The 23,988-nt window shown below is 50.9% G+C and overlaps 2 pseudogenes; one reads left to right on the top strand and one right to left on the bottom strand.

Annotated features, from left to right (window-relative positions):
• The first annotated feature begins 4,849 nt into the window (after positions 1 to 4,849).
• Positions 4,850 to 23,988, top strand: part of LOC136538066 (mitochondrial import inner membrane translocase subunit TIM22-3-like) — a 30,186-nt pseudogene continuing 11,047 nt past the window's right edge.
• On the bottom strand, positions 8,444 to 14,450 carry LOC136510403 (uncharacterized; annotated as a pseudogene).

The following is a 23,988-nucleotide window of genomic DNA, read 5'->3' as shown; positions in this document are numbered from 1 at the left end:
CCGAACGAGGAGAAAACAACTTACAGCTGGAGGCGGGTTGTTGGCAGAGAACTCGGAGATGGTAGGCAGGACAACACTTGCTCCTTTCAGCATCTTCTGGAGACGCTCGAGTACCTCCTCATCGATCAGCTCAAGAGCTGGGACCATGCGTGAATGATCCTCAGCACCCGAGTACTCGAAGCCCAAGTGCTCTCGCTCCTTCAAAGGCTGAACTCGGCGATAAAGAAAACTCAAAACAATGCTGAAGCCGGTTAAACCCTGCTGTTTCAGCATACTAATCCTATCAAGGAATGGCTAGATTGCCTGAACCTCAGCAGACGAAACAGGAATCTTATCCCAGCGGTAATTAACCACGGGACCAGATCCAGAGTGGACAGCAAGAGAAGGGATCAGATTGGTGGTATAAAACCAGTCGACACGCCAATCTCTTACAGAATCAACCAGGGCATAGTCAAAGAACTTGCTCTTAAGACCCTAGCGAAATTGAATCCCACAACTACCAAGAACGCTGGTTTCTTCACGGCGGGGTTAGGGTTTCAGACGAAAGAAGTAACGAAACAGAGAAAGAGAAGGGGAAATTCCAAGGAAAGCTTCGTAAAGATGAACAAAGACAGAAAGGTGAAGGACTGCATTAGGAGCAAGATGGTTCAAGCAAATCCCAAAATAGCTGAGAAACTAATGAAGAAATGTAGAGACAGGAAGGCAGAGTCCAGCACGAATGAAAGAGACAAAAAGGACAATCTCACCAGGACATGGGGCAGGGACCCGATGCTCACCTGGAACTCTCCATTCAGCAATGACCTTGCTCTGGATCAAACCGTCGCTGACAAGCTCACGGAGCTGCTCCTCGGTGGTCATTGGAGTCGACCAAGACTTCTGAGCGGCCCTCATGGCAACAAACTCCTGATTTTCAATCACGGGGAGTGAAGATTCCTCGTCCACGAAGGAAGATTAGGACTTGCTTACGGTTTTCTTCTTACCCATATACTAACAAAGGAAAAAAGTGACTAGGGGAAGAGGAAGCCTTGACAGCGGCGCTAAGGACGGCGGCGGCAATGGCGACGGTGGATGACTGAGAGCTAGGGTTTGAAGGCAGTAAAGAAAAAGAAGACGAAGGGTTTTTAAATAAATTTTACAGCGTTAAAAACGGCCCACCAGGCCCATTAAAGCACCGTGTGAGAACGCAACGGTCCATTTACCGACACAGCTAAAATGACGGAGGGCACAAATCCACACAACGGTACAATTCAACGGGTAGATTTCAGACTTATCCATCCAGCGATACTGCGGACTTATCAGATAACTACAAGAACAACCCGTCAACAAAGAAGAAAAGAAGGGCAACTTCACAAGGAACATAAGAACTCGGTTCTTACGAGAAGAACTCGAGAATATCATGAGCAACCGGAACTACAGCAAAAAAGTAAATAACAACTCAGAAGACAAAGATTCTTTCTATTACAAGCGACTTCAAAAATAGAAGATTACAAATCTTACAAGACCCAACGTACTTGGTACCACGAAAAGCAAAGTAGCAAAGAAGAACACGGACACGGCTGGGCTCTGGAACGACTACGTGTCCCAAATTGCTACTCGGAAGGACAAACCGCCATCGGCTACACTGTTTTCTTCAAAGGACGGACGCAGTGTATCCAAGGTAGAAATCAGCAGCATGGCAGGACAACATGGAGCAGAGAAGGCCGGCAAGCATCTGTCTACCCAAGACCGATGTGATGCTGGATATGTTGTTGATCTGCACCGGACAGTCTCAAGACAGACGAAAAGGATCAACCTAGAACTGCCAGATGAAGGAACGAAGTCCAGATCACAAGACTTCCTCCAATTACCGCCACGTACATCCTAGTACATTGCTGCTACGGGATTAGCCAATCTCTAATCCCTATCACAAGACTTCCTCCAACTACGACAAGATGCATAGGCACTACGAAACACGCCCGGGGCTGCTCTACTTCACAAACTACCATGTTAGTAATCACAAAGGTTTCAACAGAATGTTCAATGGATGAAAGCAAGCACTCCAGGAGGGTATTTATAGACCAAAGGAGCGGTGCACATGAACTAGGAGTACCAACAAAATAAGACTAACAAAGGACACAATGAAAAGACAGGACTCAATAATGGAAGACTCGGGCGAGAGGGAACAATACTCAAAGACAAGCATATTCGGAAGAATATACCGACACAGTACAACCCGTGAACAAAAGACATTCAAACTCAACCACCACCATACAACTACATCTGACAACAGCAGACTACCAGAGAATATGCCAAAACCTTGCTTCCGAGTTCTTCCTGAACAAAACAACCCGGATATATGCTCGGGGGCTGCAAAAGGAGAGGTATACGGTTCTATCAAACAACTCAGATTCAAGACCCTCCAACTTTTTGTTTCAAACAGCAAGAGGCTCGGGGGCTACACTCAGTGAGTGCACTTTTTTCGAAAAAGCGCACGTCACCAAGAAGACTTCTTCAAGACAAAACCCTCCAGCTCCTTGTTTCAAATAGCAAGAGGCTCGGGGGCTACACCCAGATGGATGTATTTTTTCTTCAAAAAGCACACACCACTCAAAGATCTCAAGAAGCGCTACATGGTTTCACTCAAGAAAGCACTCGGACGATGCTTGTTTCTACTCGACAAGACCTGAAGGAACAAGACAAGGCTTCCTGAACTCAACCATGAAGTGCTCAGGGGCTTGTCGGTACGGGACCCACAGGATACCCCGCAAGGAAGAAAGAAGACCTAGTCCAATTAGGATTCTCCTCCTATAAATCTTAGTAGTAGTATTACTCTGTAATCCTACTAGGAACTCTCATTGTAAACCGACTATGATTCTGGCCTCCTGACTATATAAAGGAGGGCATGGCACCTTGGATCGGAGGAGTTCAAGAGAGCAATTGTACGACACAACACTTCATAACCAATCCAACACAAAGGCTAAACACCGACTGAACGTAGGGTTGTTACTCGATCTGTGATCGAGGGCCTGAACCAGGATAAATCGACTGTCTCTTGCGTTAACCATCAAGTCCAGCATATGCCGAAGCCCGAACATACTACCCCGGGTACCCCCGTGGCAGGCTATCGGTGGTCAAACATCGACAAGGAGTTCACTGAACCAATGTGGGCACCCGTTCTTCGAAAAACTGATGACATAAAAAATATATACAAAACAATAATAATAAATAAACAAATAAAACACGACTTGCATTTCACAGTGCTGCGTGCGTGGATTCGAGCCCAGGCGTTTCTACAGCTTTTGTGAATTGAGGTAATGATTTATTTGAGCACAACTGGATTTGACAAGAAAAGCTCAGTTTTTAAAACAGACAACAAAGGGAGCAAGGTGGTTACTAAAATGCATGTAACAAGGCCCGAAAGGGTTCAGGATCGAAACTCCGAGTTGTAGGGTCGATCTGCGAAATAACAGAGTTTGCTAAAAAGATTGAAAAGACCAACTAATTTTAATTCTTCGGTAGTTTATCATAAAATATACAAAGCAGCAGAGGCTCCGTAGCCTTGGCACAATTTTCATTGCGCTCGAAAGGCAGAGAGGTACATGGAGCATGGTATGTATATTCGCATCATTTTTATTCCCCGTATCGCTATCGAAAGTTCGATTACCCACTTCAAAAGACCTTGGTTGAGCTATGGCAAGGGGTTTTCGACACCCACTTCAACATCATCGACAATGCTTTCATCGCTATCGAAAGTTTGATTACCAACTTCAAAAGACCATTGATTTCAACCTCATCGTCAATGTGTTCGCCAACAATTTCGATGTCAACAACACCCCCTTTGCCAACATTTCGACAAGGGGCTTCGCCACCAACTTTGGTATCACCGACTTCGTCTTCGCCTTCACCGCTAATTGGATAGAGGGGATCTCCATCCATGACATCTGCAACATCTACCATGCCTACGAGGAGCCAGCCAAGGAGGATTGGTGAGGAGCGCATTGACAAGCAATCCGTGGCAAAAGCCTTGCCTCGCACCTGATTCAATTATGAAATAGAAGTATCAAGGGGCTTAGGGCCATATGAAAATGCAAGTTGCCAAGGTCGGGATCATGGAGGGTAGAGCAAAATTTGCCATTAAATACTAGGCGAAGACATGCCAAAGATTTAGCCAGAGTAGTCCCTAGACTAACTATGTGAAGATGAAAGCTGTGCATCAAGTCTGAGTTGTAATTAGACCACACCATATTGTATTAAGTTATTGTGTCTTGTTCCTTCGATCAAAACCAAATAGCTGAGAGGCTAGTATTAGGTTTCTATTATATATTGGTGACCCAATTATCATGTTTGGGCTCAATTACATGGCCTATGAACCTACGTCTTCTTCGCTTGATTTAGGTCCCGTTTGGTAGGGCTTCACTTTACTAGTGAAGTCATTTTTTTTGGCTTCAGCTCCACGAACAGTTCCACCGGTGGAGCTGAAGCGGTTTTGGTAAACCGTTTGGCAAAATGGCTTCTCTATGAGAGCATGTTTTTAGGGACCTGGAGAAGGAGCCGAGAGAAGCCACTTTTTTTTTTTGGCTCAATCCCACCCCAAATCACTGTAAGAGCATGTTTTTAGGGGCTTCACAAATGAAGCTATTTTACTTTACCCTGTTGGGTAGAAAACGACTCCAAACGACTCCTGAAGCCGGTGAAGAAGCCCTGCCAAACGAGACCTTATAAGCCGTACTTTTATAGCGAACTAACCATATTTTTCTCACGTAATAAATTAGAGCCAGCGGTGCTTTTAGCCCTTACAAACGAAAAAGCAGCCAAGCGAACGGGGCACTAATATACCTAAATAGGAGGAACTCACCCGCCTATTTTCCAGCGATTTCGTGAAGAGCAGCCGAAGCATCCCTCAGTTCCGAAGCATTCATTCAAATCCGCAGTCATTTGAGGCAAACGAAGAGGCAGCGGCGCTCTGATGTGAAACTGATCTCTCCACCAAGCTGGCAGCATATTTCTCCACCGACGGGCAGCCCAATTTATACCTGAATGCTACCTTGCAATTGTCATCATTTCTCCTCCTCACCACTGCATCCACCGCAGCAGCAGGTGCCAACGCCTCGCCCCGAGTGCTACGACAAGCAGTAGCAGGGGCAGCACCATGATGCCGCACGGCGCTCGTGCCTCACCTGCGCGCGTCGCTGCGGCTGCCCGGGCTCACCCAAGCGCCGCTGATGCTCGTGGACGGGCTAGCCCTCACACCGCCGCAGCTGGCAGAGCTCGCCCGCGCACTGCTGTTTTTCCTCCTCGCCGTTGCATCCGCCGGCCGAACTCGCCCGCACGACGCCGCAGCAGGCTGAACTCGCCCGCGCACTGCTGTTTGCCCTCCTCGCCTGCATCCGCTGTTCCCCTGTTGCGACGACAAGAAACAGCAGGGGCAACACCATGACGACATACACCGCTCATACCTCGCGCCCGCGCGCGTCGCTGCGGCTCTCCGAGCTTTCCCGCGCACCGCCGCCGCAAGTGGCCGAGCTCACCCGCGCGTCATTGATGCTCGTGGCTGGGCTCAATTCGGAGGGGGATGCGAGAGATCGATTGAGGACGAGATCCGTGCAGAGAGGCCAAGATCTCGGGAAGGACATCTTGATTATATTGGAGCTTTGGAGATGGATCGGATTTTGTTCTACGCGAGTTCGTCCGCCCGTTCAGGAAGGAAAGGGGTGGGATTTTTTTTCTCCGTGTGTTTCATGGCGTGATTGCGTAAAGGTACTCTGAAGCAAAGGGGCAGGTCGTTCAATTATTTGTTCCCTTTATTTATTTATTTTTTCTTTTTAACTTTAATATTTAAATTTGCTCTATTATTCCATATAACGCTACAAAATCAAAACTTCCATAGCAATGCGCGGGATATCATTGAGTTACAAACAATGTTTGGGACCCTTTTAGTCCTTAATGACATTTTAGTAAATACAAATTCACTCTAAAAATCTATTTATAGTCCCAATGACGTTTCTACGATATAAAGAGAATCTTCCCTCCCACCTCTTCTATAAGGATTCCTCTTCTGTAAGAGGGGAAGAGAGAAGGTGGAGGGACACTTTTGGCTTGATCTAGTTGAGCGCTCTCTTTTTCTCTCAACCTTTGCTCTCTCTTTTGTTGGCTACACCAACAGTATCTATACGCAATGTTATGGTGATGATATTTCTCCGAACTTTGGAAAATTATAATGGTATGACAGCTTTTTTTTTCTTAAACGACAGCGTTAAACCTGGGAAGATAACGAAGAAGGGGAAAAGGAGTGTGGAAGAGGAAAGACCGGAAAAGGCGCATGCAGCAAACCGAGAAGATGGTGGCTCGGCACGGGCGAGAGTGGGACGGGGACGAGCAGGGCGTGGCGCCGCCAACGCCGCTCGCCGCGCCGGTCGTATGCCTTCTCCGCTCCGCCGGGGACCTAGCCGCCGGTGCCTTCGTCGGCTCCCTCGTCGGATACGGTAGTGTCCTCTAGTTCCCTTTCCTGGGTCGTTCCAATTCGCTCCCTTGCTGTTTCCAATCTCGGAGCACTTGTCGCGGTGCTCGGCTAGTTAGTTCCGTTGTATTAGCATGACTGTGGTTCCCAAAATTCCGGCTTCTGTTGATGGCCTGTGTTGAGGACTGGTACCATTGTTAAGGAGGGAGTTATAGATTGTATGGTAGGAAAACATGGGGAAGTTTCTGTTCCGGTCAAATAGTTAGTCATTATTAGCAAACATTCCTGTGCATTGCAACGTAACGTACAACTTGCTGTGTGGTTACCTAGACGACTTTCAATGTAGAGATTTATGCAATGATCATGTTATCTGTTCTTATATGTCTACGAATCAAACTACGTACTGCTCTAAATTGTATGGATATGGGAGTCAATGATCGCATCACGTGTTCCAATTCGTTTTGAGATCGGACTTTGTACCATGCCTGAACACTGTGCTCTAACTCATACCAGCACAGGAGTGAGCAGCCGACCATGGAAATACTATGTATTTCAATTTGTTTTAGAATCGGACTTGGTCCTGTACTTTGACACACCACATTAACTTGTACGGACATGTGAAAGGATTGAGTCCATTGGATCTCCATTTGACAGTTGTGAGTGACAAAGGACAAAGAAACCTTCTGCTCTTTAATATTGTGGATAGATGAGGGCTTGATAGAATTTTGTCCTTAAGCGATAACCTCATGGGAAAAGTCATGTTAGGCTCACTTTGATCTTTTTATGTAGTGTAGGATCTGTTCCAAATTTGTTATTCTGACCACTGAAGTGTCCAAATCTTTCTTACCAAAAATGAGAAAGAAAACCCAACTGTAGCCAAACATGTTCGGCGTGACATTTTTCAAGGAGCATTGAAAAGGAAACAGAAAAAAAAACTATGAGTTTGTTGTTAACTTGTTTCAGAATTTGAGGATAGGTTGTTGGGATGAAGTTAGTGTCACAAGATGGAAGATGCACATTTTCACTACAAGAGGCAGCTTTGTTGGAACAGAGCTTTGCCATTGTCAGTTCACCTTGCTTCCAGATCCATTCTGGAGCTCTCCATCCTCTGTAGGGATCAATTGAAATGGAGTCCTTAGTTGTATACCACTAATAGCCAACTGCTTACCTGAGCATAGAAAGTATGGATAAACATAACCACCTTTTCTGAGTATACCATCAAATCAAAAGAAATAAAATACTGAAATGTCATGACCTACATACAAAGAGAGTGTCGGAGGCAATGTGATGCTTGGACAAATTCTTAGGGCTCACACCTCCGGCAACTGTCCAAACAAACTGATAGGATAGCGTCACCTAACCCTCTTGTCATGCCTATGTTTTACCTTTAGTTCAACTGTGTTGAATCTTCCACAATTTAATGAGAAATGTTTCCATGTCTATTAGTGTCTGAGGTAGAGAGAAATTAGCTTACTGTAGCAATCAAATGATGTATTCTGCAAATTGCAATAAGGGGGGTTATCTCAGAGTGTTCTTTAACATTTGATTTTATTCTCTAAATTTTACTTATTTCTTTTTTATTTTTATTTTTTCTGTTACAGGAAAAGGTTTGATCACAAACCAAGGTACGAAAGCTTCTCTCAGCATTGCTGGATCTTCTGCCAAGGTTAATTGATCATAATGTTTACTTTTGATATATTGAGCATCTTTTCATACGAAAGATTGCTCATATGACCTCTTTATTCGTTATTAGACTTTTGCTGCTCTTGCTGGTGTCCAAAGTTTCATCATGTGCTTGTTAAGAAGACTGCGTGGGAAAGATGACAGTAAGCACTTTGCTGTAGTTCTATTACTTTGTTAGCACATGAAGGTGCAAGTATGAATATCAATGAAATGCCTTTTGCAGCGATCAATGCGGGTATGGCTGGTTGTTGCACAGGCCTTGCTTTGAGCTTTCCAGGTACAACTATGTGCAATTATCAATACTATTGTTTAGAATTTTATCTTCAACAAATTATGTTGTTGTTCTTACAGTTTTAACAACATACAGTGCAATCAATACTGGATGCTATATGCATATAGCTGAGCCGGATGATATTTGCTTAATCCCTTTATTGTAGTGTACTGTTGGAGTTGTGTTTGAGTAATCTTTTGAGATATTATTGCTATACTCACTTCTCTTCCCATCTTGCTTTCTAGAAGAGCAATATTTTAGTGACATTTTTTTGGGAATTATTTTCTCTTGGTTTGAACTTTGAAGCTTGCATTGTCAATGTTTTCAGATCGTATTATCGAGGCTAGTCATATGACCACCGATCAGACGACTAATTAGTCGGTCCTAATCGGTCTAATCGGCTAGTCAGACTTTTAGTCGTCCTTGTGCCTAGATGGCCTGATCGACCATCTATATACTATATATATGATGTAAATATATGTAAACATGGCCATAATAAATAGGTAAATGTTAGAGGCAAGCAACCAAGCACAGTTTGGTATGTAATCATGTTTGCAATGAATCATTATCATGGTGATTTGGCCACTTACCTGTAACTGCTGCTTGCTGATTTCTGATGGTGAGTGCTGACTGCTGACTTGTGGCTGAATCTGAAATTACAAAGAAAGAAGATAATCAGTTAAATAGGCAAAATAGTAGAAAAACAAAACTGTAAAGACAAAAGAAAATGTAAAGAGTAGTAGAAAGTAGAGCATGGCAAAACAACTTAACCAAGTACACAAATTTAACAAATAAGAACTAACAGCAGTTTAGCACAGTGCACAGCAGTACACAACATAAGTAAACTGATAAACTTAAACAAGTTCTTAAGTCTGAAATGGAAATAGTTTTAAACATCTAGTCCACTGATCCATAGAACCAGCAATTCAGCCATCTAGAGAAGTAAATCTGCGTCCACATGGAAGTCTTCATTTCCATCATTTGTTGCAGGTCCGCCTGAGTCTTCCTCCCCTCCCTGGTCCTCCATTTCTTCATCTGTTGCACTTGCACCTTGTGGCTGTTCTGGTGCAACTTTGTTTTCCTCTTCTTCATGATCACTGCTTTTAGTTGCTGGTGCATCTGACCTTGGACTTGGACACTTCCTTTTGTTATTCCTCCCATATGTGCGGGTGACAGTATTCCTCGCACGAGCAGCAGCAGCCCTAGGCATATTGCGGCCTCTAAGCTGGTCGATTGCACCAACAGCTTCATCAACATGTGTCCAAAGCATATCACTGCCATTAGATGCATGAACTAGGTCACAGTTGATGTCTACCCACTCATTTTCCCATTGAAACTCTTCTAGCAGCAATGGGTTGGATTTCTTGCCTTTATAACCGAGCTCACGAATTTTCTGAAACCTAAATGTCATCTTACGGTTGTAGCTAACAAATACCAACTTATTCAACCTAATGTGCTCCAAACGGTTCCTCTTTTTAGTATGCACCTGCAGCCATAGGAAATAAGAGCAAATTCATTAGATGGCTGCAGCATATAAGAATGCATTAGTATGCATCTACAGCCATAGAAATTGCACTTACATGAGCAAAAGCGCTCCAGTTGCGCTCACAACCAGACGTCGAACAACAGAGGCTTACAATTCGTTTTGCTAAACTCTGTAGCTCGAATGCAAGGCCACCAAAAGCATCCCACCATAGAACTGTAGTTGTAGATTACAAGCAAAACAATAATATAATCAGTAGCTCATCACATAGAGAATTATAGCTTAATTAAAAGAAAGTGCTGACTGCTGAACTGCTCATTACTTACTAGGATTTTTGCTATTTCTCTCTACTATTGCTAATCTCTTTGAGAAACATTCACCCTCAGTCCTGTCATAATCATCAGCTTGCTTGCTTAATTTCCTCGCTTCACTCTCATCAGGCACCATCTTCCATATAATGTCATTAAACATGCACCTTAGCTTTGTAGCTTGTCTCCTATCCTTTTCCTTTATGGCAAAGTACTTTCCAGGATTTAAGAAGAGGGCTGCTCCATATAGTTTTTGCTCCATTTGGTTCTCCCATCTCTTGTCATAGCATTCCATTACATCATTCAGTAATGGTGATTTGTCTCGCAAAGTTTCCTTGATGGTCTTCTTTGCAACATCCATTGCTGCCATTATCTCAGGAGCTGCTGGTGTTTCATCACCATCTGCTATCCTCATAGCAATGAGGAGGGGTTGTGTTGCTTTTATACAGTACTCCACTTTTGTCCAAAATGGTATGGAAAAGATTGTGTTCTCAGCGTGCCGCCCTTCAGTACTTTTTGACAAGCTGTTGGAATGTCATTCCTCACTCACAAACAAACTCCTCAGCCCCTGTTTGTTCTTATGCATGCTTGCTAATGTGAGATAGGAAGTAGCAAAGCGAGTAACAGCAGGCCTCACAAGATCACCACCAATCTTCTCTCGCATAAGATCCAGAATCCTCCCATGCTTGTAGAGAAACCTACACACCTTCTTAGCCTAATTAATGCAAGAGCTAAACTCAGGTATCTTCCCAATGTCCTCTATCATCAAATCCAAACAGTGGGCAGCACATGGTGTCCAAAACAAAGTTGGGATCCTCTCCATAAGAATTCTTCCAGCAGCCTTGTAGTTTGATCCATTATCTGTGATAATTTGCACCACATACTCCTTCCCAACCTTGTCAATTTGTTTCTCTAACAAGTCTGCTAACATAGAAGCATTGGCTATCTCACTTGAAGCGTCAACTGAACCTAAGAAGAATGTTCCAGCTGGGCTATTCGCAAGAAAGTTGATGAGATGACGGTGGCTAGTGTCAGTCCATCCATCTGACATGATTGTGCAGCCATATTCCTTCCAAGCGTCCTCATGCTTCTTTCTCAGCTCCTCTGTCTTGTTCACTGCCCTATCAAGTAGTGGATTCCTAATCTCATGGTATGAAGGTGAGCGATACCCAGGACCATATTGCCCAATGGACTCAAGCATAATCTCCCAGCTTCTTGAGTTAATAGCATTCAATGGTATTCCATTCTCATAAAAAAAAATCAGCCACATGGTCATCTACAATTTGCTTTGCTTCCTTGCTCTTTGTGGAGTACTCAAGAGTGGGCTGTGTCATCTTGGACTTGTGCCTTTCTGCAACCACTTCTTTTGGACTCTTGCAAAGCAAAGAACTCACTGACTTGGAATGCTTCTGTGTTTGAGGTTTTGGTGGAGCAGAAACCACAAAGTTCGTGATTGATGTTTGAGCTATCTTTTTCGCTTGCTTTGATTTTGTCCCAGAACTTGGAACTTGCTTTGACTTTGTCCGAGCATTTGGTTCATTTTCAGCAGCAGCAGAAGCACCACCTCCACCTTGATCTGTTTCTTCTTCTGTTTTTGTCTCCACCCCAGTGTCCGCAGGTACCTGAACCTGAGTCCTTGACCTTGTGACCAAGTAACCATTCATCTCAGCCTAACTAGTTCAGGTGCTTCACCACATTTCACTGCATCAGAATAGCCCCTAGCAAGGTATTGCTTGAACCTTTTAATGCCTGCAGGGACAACCTTTTTGCAGAAAATACATTGGATGAACTCTTTCTTCCCTATGTCTGGCCAAAACCCATATTTCCATCCAGGATCTTATGATTTTGCCTTCCTCTTCTTATCTTCAGCCATGGCAGCAAGATCTGGCGGCAATTTAGCTATCGCTTTAGCTATCAGAGATGCTTCAGTTGGAGCAGCTGACGACGCTGAGGCAGCCTCTCCTGAGACAGCTTCATTCTCAGGTAGAATTACCTCAACAATTGCACGCCGTCGAGCATCCTCTGCAGAGCGGCACAGCCACACAAATGTGTCACAAATTGGTGGCAACAGGCAATACACAGCAGTAGAGTAGCATACATAGACAATAACCTTCAGAGGAGGCAGAGTAGTGGCTCATCTTGATGCTTGAGGCCTCCCGCGTCCGTCCTCTAGGCGTCGAGGAAGGAGCTCAGAGCGACAGAGCCTCAGAGGCGGGCGGAGCTACTGGGTCCCGACAGGGGAGGAGACAGGAGCGGGCGGAGGTGGAGGCGCGGGCGGAGCTGCGGACGCCGGCGAGAGGTGCGGACGGAGCTGCGGACGCCGGCGAGGGGCGCGGACGTAGCTGCGGATGCCGGCGATGGAGATCCAGAGAGGCAGGCCGCAGGCGGAGGAGACGCGGGCGGAGGTGCCGGCGTCTGCGAGAGAGAGTAGAGCCAGAGCGGGAGCTGGAAATGTGCGGCAGCTGCAGCTCCTTCACTAGGTCACTCACTCCTCTTCTTCTTACCCTAACGGGCCAGCTAAAGGTGGGCCAAATTCTTTAGTTGGGCCGAATTTCCCTACCCAACTAGTCGTCCGGCTAGTCTGATCGGACGACTAATCATGATTAGTCACAACTTATCGGACGATAAGGTTTCTAATCGGTCTAAACTAATCGAGGGCCCTTATCGAGCACCAAGTTACGATAAGGACGACTAATCATGATTAATCGCGATTAGTCGTCCGATCTGAAAACACTGTGCATTGTAACCAAACAAACATGCAAATTTCTACAAAAAGTTTTGAATCAATTAGAAGATTACTAATTCTGTTTTGAGCCTGTCATGTTGAGTAAAATTATTGTGGAGCTTCTATATTGAAATCTTCTGAACGCTAAATGTCTGCTAATGGCTACATTTTGTTTCATTGTGAGTTCCTTGATGTGTTGGGAACTCTAGGTATGAACTTGCCAAACAGGGTGGCCTTGTTAGATTTTAATCATCATATGCACATTTTGAAATCGAAGGATATGCAAAGTATTGGCCCTCGATCTTTCCCCACAGGTGAGCATTGAGCTCAACAGCACCCACACAACACCTTTGGCTGGAGGTAGAAGAAGAGAGAGCACAGCACACCCACACCCACACCCACACACACAGCACTAGCAGCTCTGAATTTTAAATGTGTGATGCAGCTGAACTGGTCCCTTTACCTTCTATTTATAGCTGATAGAGACTACAGAAAACAGCCCTAGTGGCTTTCCTAGAAATTACCTAAGAGAAGGTTGACTGCTGTAGCAGTCAAGTCTAGTCTACTGTACAGTCCTAATTGGCTGCTAAGCCTTGCTAGGAACTTGCTAGGAAATTGCCCTGCAGCTGCAAGGAAATTGCACTGCAGTAGCAAGGAACTTTGTCTGCAATTGCTTGCTCAGCAATGCCAATCTTCTTCAGCTCCGAGAACCGAAGTCGTCCGAGTGACTTGGTGAGGATGTCAGCGAGCTGTCGGCCGGTCTCGACGAACTCGATGACGATCTGTCCTTCGACGCAGTCCCGAAGAAAATGGAACTTGATGACAGGGTTCTTGGCGAGGGCGATGGCGGGCTAATTGTCCACCATCAGAGCTGGTTGACGAGCTTCCTCGCCGATCAGCTCGCCCAGCAGCCGGCGCAACCAAACCGCTTGGCACGCCGCCGTGGCTGCTGCAACATACTCCGCCTAACATGTTGACAGCGTCACGATCTTCTGCTTCAGCGACTGCCATGCAATCGGAGCCGATCCGAGGAAGATGAGCACACCAGAGGTGCTCGGCCGCCCATCAATGTCGCCCGCCATGTCTGCATCGCGGAAGACTGTGAGCCGCAGCCCACCTTCGTCGTCGGTCTTGGGAATTGCTTTGCTGAAGACTGAGCTGCAGCCCACCTCCGCCACCGGACTTAGGATGATGATCCCTTGATCCACCGTCCCCCTGACGTAGCGCAGCACCCGCTTCACCGCATTCCAATGATCCTCGCGGGGATCCTCCATGAACCGACTGACATACCCGACTGATGTTCGGCCGAGTATGAGTCAGATAGCGCAACGATTACAGTCAGTGGCAGCAGCCACGGGAGCATCAGAAAGAACAGACTGAATTGCTGCACTGCACCCGTCATCTTTGGCTACAGTCTGCCCAGAAACCACAATTGCACCGTCAAACCCAGCAACCAGGAGAGCTCCAGAAGTAGCCTCTTCCAACGGTAGGCTGGGGAGATGGTCTGGAGAAAACGGCCCAAAGATAGGCCCATCAGCTCGCATAGGGCTGTCTTCAACACAAACTGGCGACTCTCCCAACGAACGAGCACAACTATCAGGGTGAACATCATGGGTACTTGTGCCGCAGAGTAACGCTTCCAGCCCAGATGCAGGGGCGGCCACATCGGACACCGGGTGTCGGGTACCGTAGAACCGGGTTCCCCGAGCAAATAGCAAAAGGGTCACTTGAATCCCATCAAAAAGCAAAGCTAGAAGCTAAGCCGCAGGCTCCTCACCGGCTACGTCCGAGCCTACCAGGCTCTCCGCCCCGCCTCGAGCCTCGCACAGGAGGTCTCGGTGTCCTGACGCAATCTCCGCCTCGCGCGAGGCCTTTCACGGAAGGCCTCGGCAGGGAGTACAATCTCCGCCTCGCGCGAGGCCTCTCGCGGAAGGCCTCGGCAAGGAGTCCGATCTCCGTCTCGCGCGAGGCCTCATTCTCCGTATCGCTCGAGGCCGGTTCGTCCATAGCCCGTCGCCCCCCGCCTTGGCCGACCCTCCCGACAGCACGTCATGTCCCATTAATACGCCAACCACTCCCGCAATCTCAGCCGGACGATGGCTCGACACCGCAGAATGGCCGACGGGACCTAAGGTCGCATCAGCGCCATACCAGCTGGGACAGGGCACGGCGGGGATTACCGGCCAATGTGTTCTGACGCTGCGCCCACGATCAGCGCCCACACTACGCTGTGCCCTGCGATCCCCGCCTCGAAAACAACATTGCACGGACAACTTGGTCCGGGTCATCACCGCCTCCAAGCCAGCGCACCAGATCAGCCGCCCTCTCGGGGCCTCGGCACTGTGCACCAAGGTCTCGGCTATCTCGGGGTTCGTGTCCGCCGAGACCCCCCTTTGCAGTGCAGCCTCGGCACCGACCGAGCCTCGGTCTCGCGCACAGCCAGTCCACAGCGACTTGCACGTTCACCGCCGCCCCCACTCCGAGGTAGTCCCGGGGCTCCCACGACGCACATGATCGGATGGGACCAGCACGTCGCCCCAGTGCTCCAAGGACAGACCACTCCGACGACCACGCCGCCACAGGAACAGGCCACAGGGCTCGGACATGCCGCCCCTGTTGGTACGACGCCGTGTGGTTAGCACATGTACTGTCCTTGTCCTTCCTTCAACTATAAAAGGAGAGGACTTGGGCCACTTAGAAAGGGAGAACTCACAGAGAAGAACACCTGGTAACACACATACACATCCCAGCCGCCTGAGAGCAACGTCTCAAGCAGCCCACACGACACCTCGCCGAGACCTGGGATTAGCTCCCTCTCTCACTGTGCTTGTAACCCCCTACTACTAGCACTTCGGTGCAAGGAATACAAGACCGATCCCTCAGACTGGACGTAGGGCATCGATTGCCTGAACCAGTATAAACCTTGTATCTCTTTGCATCACCATCCGGGATTAGGGGTACGCAGTTCAAATTCACTGGTCGGTTGAGGACCCCCCGGTCCGAAACACCGACAGTTGGCGCGCCAGGTAGGGGCCTCTGCGTGCCAATTTCGTCATCCCAGCAAGTTCCGGATGGCAGACCCCGTACGACCGTTGCGTCTCGGCACGGTGGTTTGGTTTGGGAGCCTAGAGTTCATGTCTCTAGGGCATGAGTATGACATGGTACTTCTCACTCCTCGAGCCCCACCGACCGACGACGATGTCACGCACCGGCAGCCCAGGCGCAGGCGGCGCCCGGGTGGCCGCTCTCGCCGCGCCCGCCAGGCACGACGCGAGCAAGATCACCCCGACGCTACGCGAATCCAGGGCGACATGCCGCTCCCTGCCGATATCCTACGACCAGCTGTTGGCGCAAGGTCCCTGGTCGGGGACCTGTCTGGCCTGAGCTTGGACAAGGGAAAAACGCCGGTGGAACGCGGCAACGCCCAGTCATCAAGCTCCGCTCCACCACCCCCTGAGAACCCGACTCCGGCGGAGCAAAGCCTGGCGGCGGCACCATCCCCATACCCCTTTGGGTTGAGAAATGCCGCCGCCTCTTATGCTTACGCTTACGCTGCCGCTCACGAGGATGCCTTGAGACGCCGCCAGCGCTTCGCTCTCGACCTGGACGCCCACGCCGACTCCTCGGAGGAGGACGAGGCGTGGCCCGAAATGGATTTCTCTGGACTCCACGACCCTGGAGCTATGCGCCGTTTCCTGGACGCAAGCGACTACTGCTTCGGCTACTCCGACTCCGACGACGAAGGCACCTACGACCCCACTCGCGAGTGTTTTCACGTCGGGCTCGGGATGCCGAGGGCGGGCGAGGAGGACGAGGGGGCGGGCAGCCGTTCCCCGCTTCGCCCAGGTACAGGCGCCGCCACACCTCCGCGCATTGTCCTGTCGGCCGCACGAAACGAGAACCCCGCCCTTGCGCGACCTCAACGCCCAGACCTGGAACAACTCCGTGAGCTCCAGGCCAAGGTCGAACAAGACCGACTTCTTCTACAGCAGCTTCGAGACTCTCTTGAACAGGAGCAGCGAGGTCGTGGCGAAGGCGGAGAAGCCCGACGGAGGGCCCGCGATGTGCATCACCGCATCCACGACGACGAAGGGAGTGAGCAACCCCTAGTCTTCAATCGGGCTTGCCAGAACGTCGCGGCTGCGGCAATGCTGGTCCGCGCAATGCCCGAGCCTTCTACCACGGAGGGGCGGTGGGTCCGCGGCGAGCTCCGAGATCTCCTAGAGACCGCCGCGGTACAGCAGGCCGAAAGTTTCGCCTCCCGACGGCACGGGGGCGCCTCGAACTTGCTCGCAGCACCGCCTCGGCAGGATAGGGAAGCCTCGGTTCGTCCCGAGCCCGCTCGAGCACCGATAGCCCACAGGGTCCCCGTGCTTCTTGACCGCCTCGGCAATCGACGCGAGGTGCAGGGAGACCATGAGGTGGTCAGCAGGCGACGACGCCACGACAACGAGGGGCCCGCTCGGGGTTACCACCTGCACCGAGGCGGCCGCTATGACAGCGAGGAGGACCGCAGTCCTTCTCCTGAACCGCCAGGCCCTCGGGTCTTCAGCAGGGCCATCCGCGCTGCTCTTTTCCCGGCCCGGTTTCGGCAACCAGCCAATCTCGCGAAGTATAGCGGTGAGACCAACCCTGAACTCTGGCTTGCCGATTACCGCCTGGCCTGCCAGCTAGGTGGCGCGGACGATGACCTGCTCATCATCCGCAACCTCCCCTTACTCTTGTCAGACTCGGCGCGAGCATGGCTCGTGCACCTTCCTCCCTCACAAATCCACGACTGGCGCGACTTGGTTAGGATCTTCGTCGGGAACTTCCAAGGCACATACGTGCGCCCTGGGAACTCCTGGGATCTTAAAAGCTGTCGTCAGAAACCAGACGAGTCTCTCCGAGACTTCATCCGGCGCTTCTCCAAACAGTGCACCGGGTTGCCCAGCGTTGGCGACTCGGAGATCGTCCAGGCTTTCCTCTCCGGCACCACTTGCCGAGACTTGGTTCGAGAGTTAGGTCGGAACGTGCCGCGCTCAGCTGCCGCGCTCCTCGACATCGCCACCAATTTCACCTCGGGTGAGGAGGCTGTTGGAGCCATCTTCCCCGACAGCGACGCCAAGGGTAAGCAGAGGGATGAGGCCCCCGAGGCCTCGGCCTCCCGCCTCCCCAAGAGAAAGAAGAAGGGGCGTCTGGGGAAGCAGGAGGTCCTGGGGACCGATCTGGTCGCTGCCGCAGAACGCAAGAATCCCCGAGGCCTCAAAGGCCCTAGGCCTTTCGACGACATGCTTAAGAAACCCTGCCCTTACCACCAAGGCCCGGTCAAGCATGCCCTCGAGGATTGCTCCTGCTACGACGTTACTACGCCAGGCTCGGGCCCCCCGACGACGATGCCAAGCAGAAGGGCGCCGGCGGCCGGGACGAGGACAAGGACGATGGGTTCCCTGAGGTACACAATGTCTTCATGATCTTCGGCGGACCCTCGGCGTGCCTTACGGCGCGGCAGCGAAAGAGGGAACGCCGAGAGGTCTTCTCGGTCAAGGTGGCCACTCCCCGGTACCTCGACTGGTCTCGAGCGGCGATCACCTTTGATCGAGACGACCACCCCGACCATGTTCCGAATCCCGGGCAGTACCCACTTGTTGTCGACCCCATCATCGGCAACACCCGACTCTCCAAGGTGTTGATGGACGGAGGCAGCGGCCTCAATATCCTGTACGCCAACACCCTGGAGCTCTTGGAGATCGACCGATCGATGCTCCGAGGCGACGTCGCACCCTTCCACGGCATCGTGCCAGGGAAACGCACGCGACCCCTCGGGCGCGTCGACCTTCCCGTCTGCTTCGGCACCCCCTCCAACTACCGCAAGGAAGTCCTTACCTTCGAGGTGGTCGGATTTGGAGGAACCTACCACGCCATCTTGGGGCGGCCGTGCTACGCCAAGTTCATGGCAGTTCCCAATTATACCTACCTCAAGCTCAAGATGCCAGGCCCTAGCGGTATTATCACGATTGAGTCCACGTACGAACATGCGTACGACTGTGACGTCGAGTGCGTCGAATACGCCGAGGCCCTCGCCGAGGCCGAGACCCTCATCGCCAACCTCGACCAACTCAGTGGCGAGGCGCCTGACTCCAAGCGTCGCGCATGGACGTTCGAGCCCGCGGAGGCCATCAAGCTCGTCCCGGTCGACCCCGCCTGCCCCGACGACCGGGCGCTTAGGATCAGCGCCACCCTCGATATCAAATAGGAAGCCGTGCTCGTCGACTTCCTCCGTGCAAATGCCGACATATTCGCATGGAGTCCCTCGGACATGCCGGGCATACCGAGGGAGGTCGCCGAGCACGCCTTGGACATCCGGGCCGGCTCTAGACCGGTGAAGCAACGCCTGCGCCGCTTCGACGAGGAAAAGCGTAGGGCCATCGGTGAGGAGGTGCAGAAGCTCTTGGCGGCCGTGTTCATCAAAGAAGTATCCCACCCAGAGTGGCTGGCTAACCCCGTGTTAGTCAAGAAGAAAAGTGGGAAATGGAGGATGTGTGTAGACTACACCGGTTTGAACAAAGCCTGTCCAAAAGTCCCCTTCCCATTACCCCGAATCGATCAAATCGTTGATTCCACCGCAGGGTGCGAGACCCTGTCTTTCCTTGATGCGTATTCTGGTTACCATCAAATCAAGATGGAGTCCGATCAGCTTGCAACTTCTTTCATCACACCATTCGGCATGTACTGCTACGTGACTATACCTTTCGGCCTCAGAAACGCAGGGGCCACGTACCAGCGGTGCATGACCCAGGTCTTTGGCGACCACATTGGGCGGACCGTCGAGGCCTATGTGGACGACATCGTGGTAAAGACCAGAAAGGCCGGGAACCTCGTCGACGACTTGAGGATAGCCTTCAGATGCCTTAGAGAGAAGGGCATCAAGCTCAATCCCGAGAAATGTGTATTCGGGGTCCCCCGAGGCATGCTCTTGGGATTCATAGTCTCGGAACGCGGCATCGAAGCCAACCTAGAGAAGGTCTCGGCCATAACCAGCATGGGACCAATCAGAGACCTCAAGGGCGTACAGAGGGTCATGGGATGCCTTGCGGCCCTAAGCCGCTTCATCTCGCGCCTCGGCGAAAAGGGTCTGCCTCTGTACCGACTCTTGAGAAAATCCGAGCGTTTTTCTTGGACCCCCGAGGCCGAAGAAGCCCTCGACAGACTCAAAGCACTGCTCACGAATCCTCCCGTCCTGGTACCCCCGACCAGGGACGAGGCCCTCTTACTCTACGTCGCCGCAACGACCCAAGTGGTCAGCGCTGCCGGAGTTGTAGAGAGGCGGGAAGAGGGGCATGCTCTACCCACCCAACGATCTGTTTATTTCATCAGCGAGTTGCTCTCCGAGACCAAAGCACGCTACCCCCACATCCAGAAGCTGGTCTACGCCGTGGTCCTGGCCCGGCGCAAACTGCGTCACTACTTCGAGTCTCACCCAGTGACTGTGGTATCATCTTTCCCCCTGGGGGAGATAGTTCATAATCGGGAGGCCTCAGGCAGGATAGCCAAGTGGGCCGTCGAGCTTATGGGGGAAACCTTGACTTTTGCGCCTCGAAAAGCGATCAAGTCTCAGGTCTTGGCCGATTTCATGGCTGAGTGGACAGACACCCAACTACCACCTGCTCAAACTCAGACGGAGTGCTGGACCATGTACTTCAACGGATCCCTGATGAAGACCGGGGCAGGCGCGGGTCTGCTCTTCATCTCGCCCCTCGGAGTACACATGCGCTACATGGTGCGGCTCCACTTCGCTGCCTCCAACAATGTGGCCGAGTACGAGGCCCTCATCAACGGCTTACAAGTCGCCATCGAACTTGGGGCACGGCGTCTCAACGTCCGAGGCGACTCGCAGCTCGTCGTGGATCAAGTGATGAAGGAGTCAAATTGCCTCGACCCCAAAATGGAGGCTTACTGCAAATTGGTACGTCGCCTAGAAGACAAGTTCGACAGCCTCGAACTAAACCACGTCGCGCGGAAGTACAACGAGGCCGCCGACGAGCTGGCAAAGATGGCCTCGGCACGGGTGAAAGGTCCTTGTTTGGTTTTGGTAATTGAGTGACAACCTAGGTGGACTAATTGTGTTTATGTGAGATACACAGGTGATTAGTCCACAGGTACATGTGTGTGAGCAACATATGCCATGAAGGTGAAAATGGCTTGGAGATGTTGCAAAGCTCACACATGTGATGATGAAGGAGCTTAAATGCACATGAGATATGACATTGAGTCATGTGATCAAGGTGGAGAAGATCAAGACAAGACTTGGCTTGATGGACCGGTTGCAAGCGTGAAGGGCAAGTCGAAGGCTTTGGAGTGATGGACCGCGTGGCGGTGAAGCTTGAGCAAGACTTGGCGCCGATGGACGATGGCAACGGTGAAGAGCAAGTGAAATCAAGATCGATGAACCAATATGATCACGTGATGATATGAAGTGGATCATATCATTGTTGATCGTGTTGGTGCATGTGTTGCATCGACATTGAAGGAGATGGAATGGAATGCGCAAGGCAAAGGTATAACTTAGGGCATTTCATTTCACCGGTCATAGGTGTGTAGAGAAGTTTATGACCGGGTTTAGGATAGATGGTCGTACTATCAAGAGGGGCAAACTTGTTTGCATATCGGTCATCTAGTGCCACTCGAGTGATCTAACTTTGCATTGTCGCTAGGATCGAGTGGCGTGGCAAGTTGAGTGGCTAACATCCTTTGGGAAATGATTGTGAAAATGCTAACACACTTACACATGATGGTGTACACTTGGTGGTGTTGGCACATTTACAAAGGAAGTGGTGTTTGCAAGGGTGAGATGGGTTTGGGATTCGGCGCTTTCGGGAAAATGGATTGCCTATTTTCTATTGCGCCGGATGCAAATTCTTGTGGTTGGCACATTGGACCAAGGGTGAAGAAGATAGAGGAGAAAGGAATTCGGTCTCACTGTTTAACAGTGACCGGACGCTGAGTCCGAAACGACCGAACGCTGAAGTGGTGCGTCCGGTCAGGCTGTCGGTCGGCACAGTGCTTAGGGTTAAGCACCGAACGCTCGATCTGATTGCACCGGACGCTGACTGCCTGCGTCCGGTCGCGCTGACGTGGAGTGTAGCAGTAGCTGGAGAGTAACCGGACGCTGGCTGCGTCCGATCGCGTTCGACCGGACGCGTCCGGTCATGCTCGGGAGCTTACTGGAAACGACCGGACGCTGAGGGTCCAGCGTCCGGTCAGTTGAAGTGCTGCGTCCGGTCGGCAGACGACCGTTGGGATCGGAAGATGACCGTTGAACGCAGGGGACACGTGGCGAGTATCGCGTGACCGGACGCTGAGGTCCAGCGTCCGGTCGATCGGACCGGAGCGTCCGGTCGGCCCGAGTTTTGCCCAGTGAAGGGGTAACGGCTCTATTTGCCCATGGGGTTATAAATAGAGGCCATGGCCGGCCTTGGGCCGGCAGCTGAGCACACTAGAGCCTTGGTGGCTTGTGTAGTAGTGCTTGGGAGCCCTCCATCTCACACATACATGATAGTGTTCATCCGATAGTGTGAGAGAGCGATTCTAGTGCGATTGCATCGTGAGGTTGCATCGAGTGGCACTAGGTGGTCGTGTTGCAAGCCGGTGGTGCTTGTTACTCTTGGAGGTTGCCACCTCCTAGACGGCTTGGTGGTGGTCTCCGTCGAAGCGCGCAAGAAGCTTGTGCGGCGCTCCGGAGAAGAGCTTTGTGAGGGGCATTGTGCTCGCCCCGCGGGAGCCGCGAAGAGCAACTCTAGTAAAGCGAGACGCGAAGGGCGACAAGTGGTCCGGCCGGGTCAAGTGCTAGAGCTTGTGGTAAGCACTCCACGTGGGAGAGTGTGACTTGTGAGTCACCACTAGCAAGAGGACCGGCGGCAACCTTGAAGCTTGTCTCAACGGGGATTAGCGTGTTCTTCACTGACATTATCCACAGGTTTGGGGTCCCCAACACCATCAGCACCGACAACGGGACACAGTTCACCGACAAAAAGTTCCTGACGTTTTGTGACGACTACCACATCCGTGTGGCCTGGTCGGCCGTAGGACACCCAAGGACCAACGGCCAAGTAGAGCGTGCCAACGGCATGATCCTACAAGGCCTCAAGCCAAGGATTCACAACCGGTTGAAAAAGTTTGGCAAGAAATGGCTCGCCGAACTTCCATCGGTCATCTGGAGCCTGAACAACACTCCAAGCCGAGCCACGGGGTTCACACCTTTCTTCCTGGTCTATGGGGCCGAGGCCATCCTCCCCACTGACTTGGAATATGGTTCCCCGAGGCTACAAGCCTATAACGAACAAAGTAACCGCACCACCCGAGAGGACGCCCTCGATCAACTGGAGGAAGCCCGAGACGTCGCGCTACTACACTCGGCCAAATACCAGCAGAGCCTACGGCGCTATCAGGCCCGACGCGTCCGAAGGCGAAACTTGAAGATAGGCGATCTGGTATTGAGGCTAGCATAGAGCAACAAGGGCCGCCACAAGCTGACCCCGCCATGGGAAGGGCCGTACATCATCACCCAAGTACTGAAGCCCGGGACCTACAAGTTGGCCAACGAGAAGGGCGAAATCTTCACCAACGCTTGGAACATAGAACAGCTACGTCGCTTTTATCCCTAAATTTCCAAGTATTGTATATGTTGTTTCTCGGAATACAATTAAAAAGCGTTCTTTAGTTGGTCTAGTTTTTCGAGAAACCCCCCGAGCCCATCGTAGGTCTCGGCAATACAATAACACGGCAAGGGAGACTCGGCTCTGCCTCGGCAGAACCAAACCTCCCTCGGGGGCTAGATGGGGGACTCCCCCTAGGTCCCACGCACCATTCTTCAGTCGTTTTTCGCAAAAATTCCTACGCCAAGAGTCTAGCATGCTCTGACGAATCGGTTGTAAAAACCTCTCGGGCCAAAGTCTGCTTCCTAAGCATGAGGCCGGTAGAGTCGCGAGACGGCCTACGCCTCCGGGCTACGGCACTCCCTCACTACCCTCGCCCAAGGGACGGCTTAGGCCCCAAGGAGGTGTTTTGCAAACGAAATCTGATCAGGAGCCACAGAGGGCAGAG

This window comes from Miscanthus floridulus, chromosome 1, assembly GCF_019320115.1.
Source record: "Miscanthus floridulus cultivar M001 chromosome 1, ASM1932011v1, whole genome shotgun sequence".
Classification (NCBI taxonomy): Eukaryota; Viridiplantae; Streptophyta; class Magnoliopsida; order Poales; family Poaceae; genus Miscanthus; species Miscanthus floridulus.
This window is presented reverse-complemented; position numbering and strand designations above follow the sequence as displayed.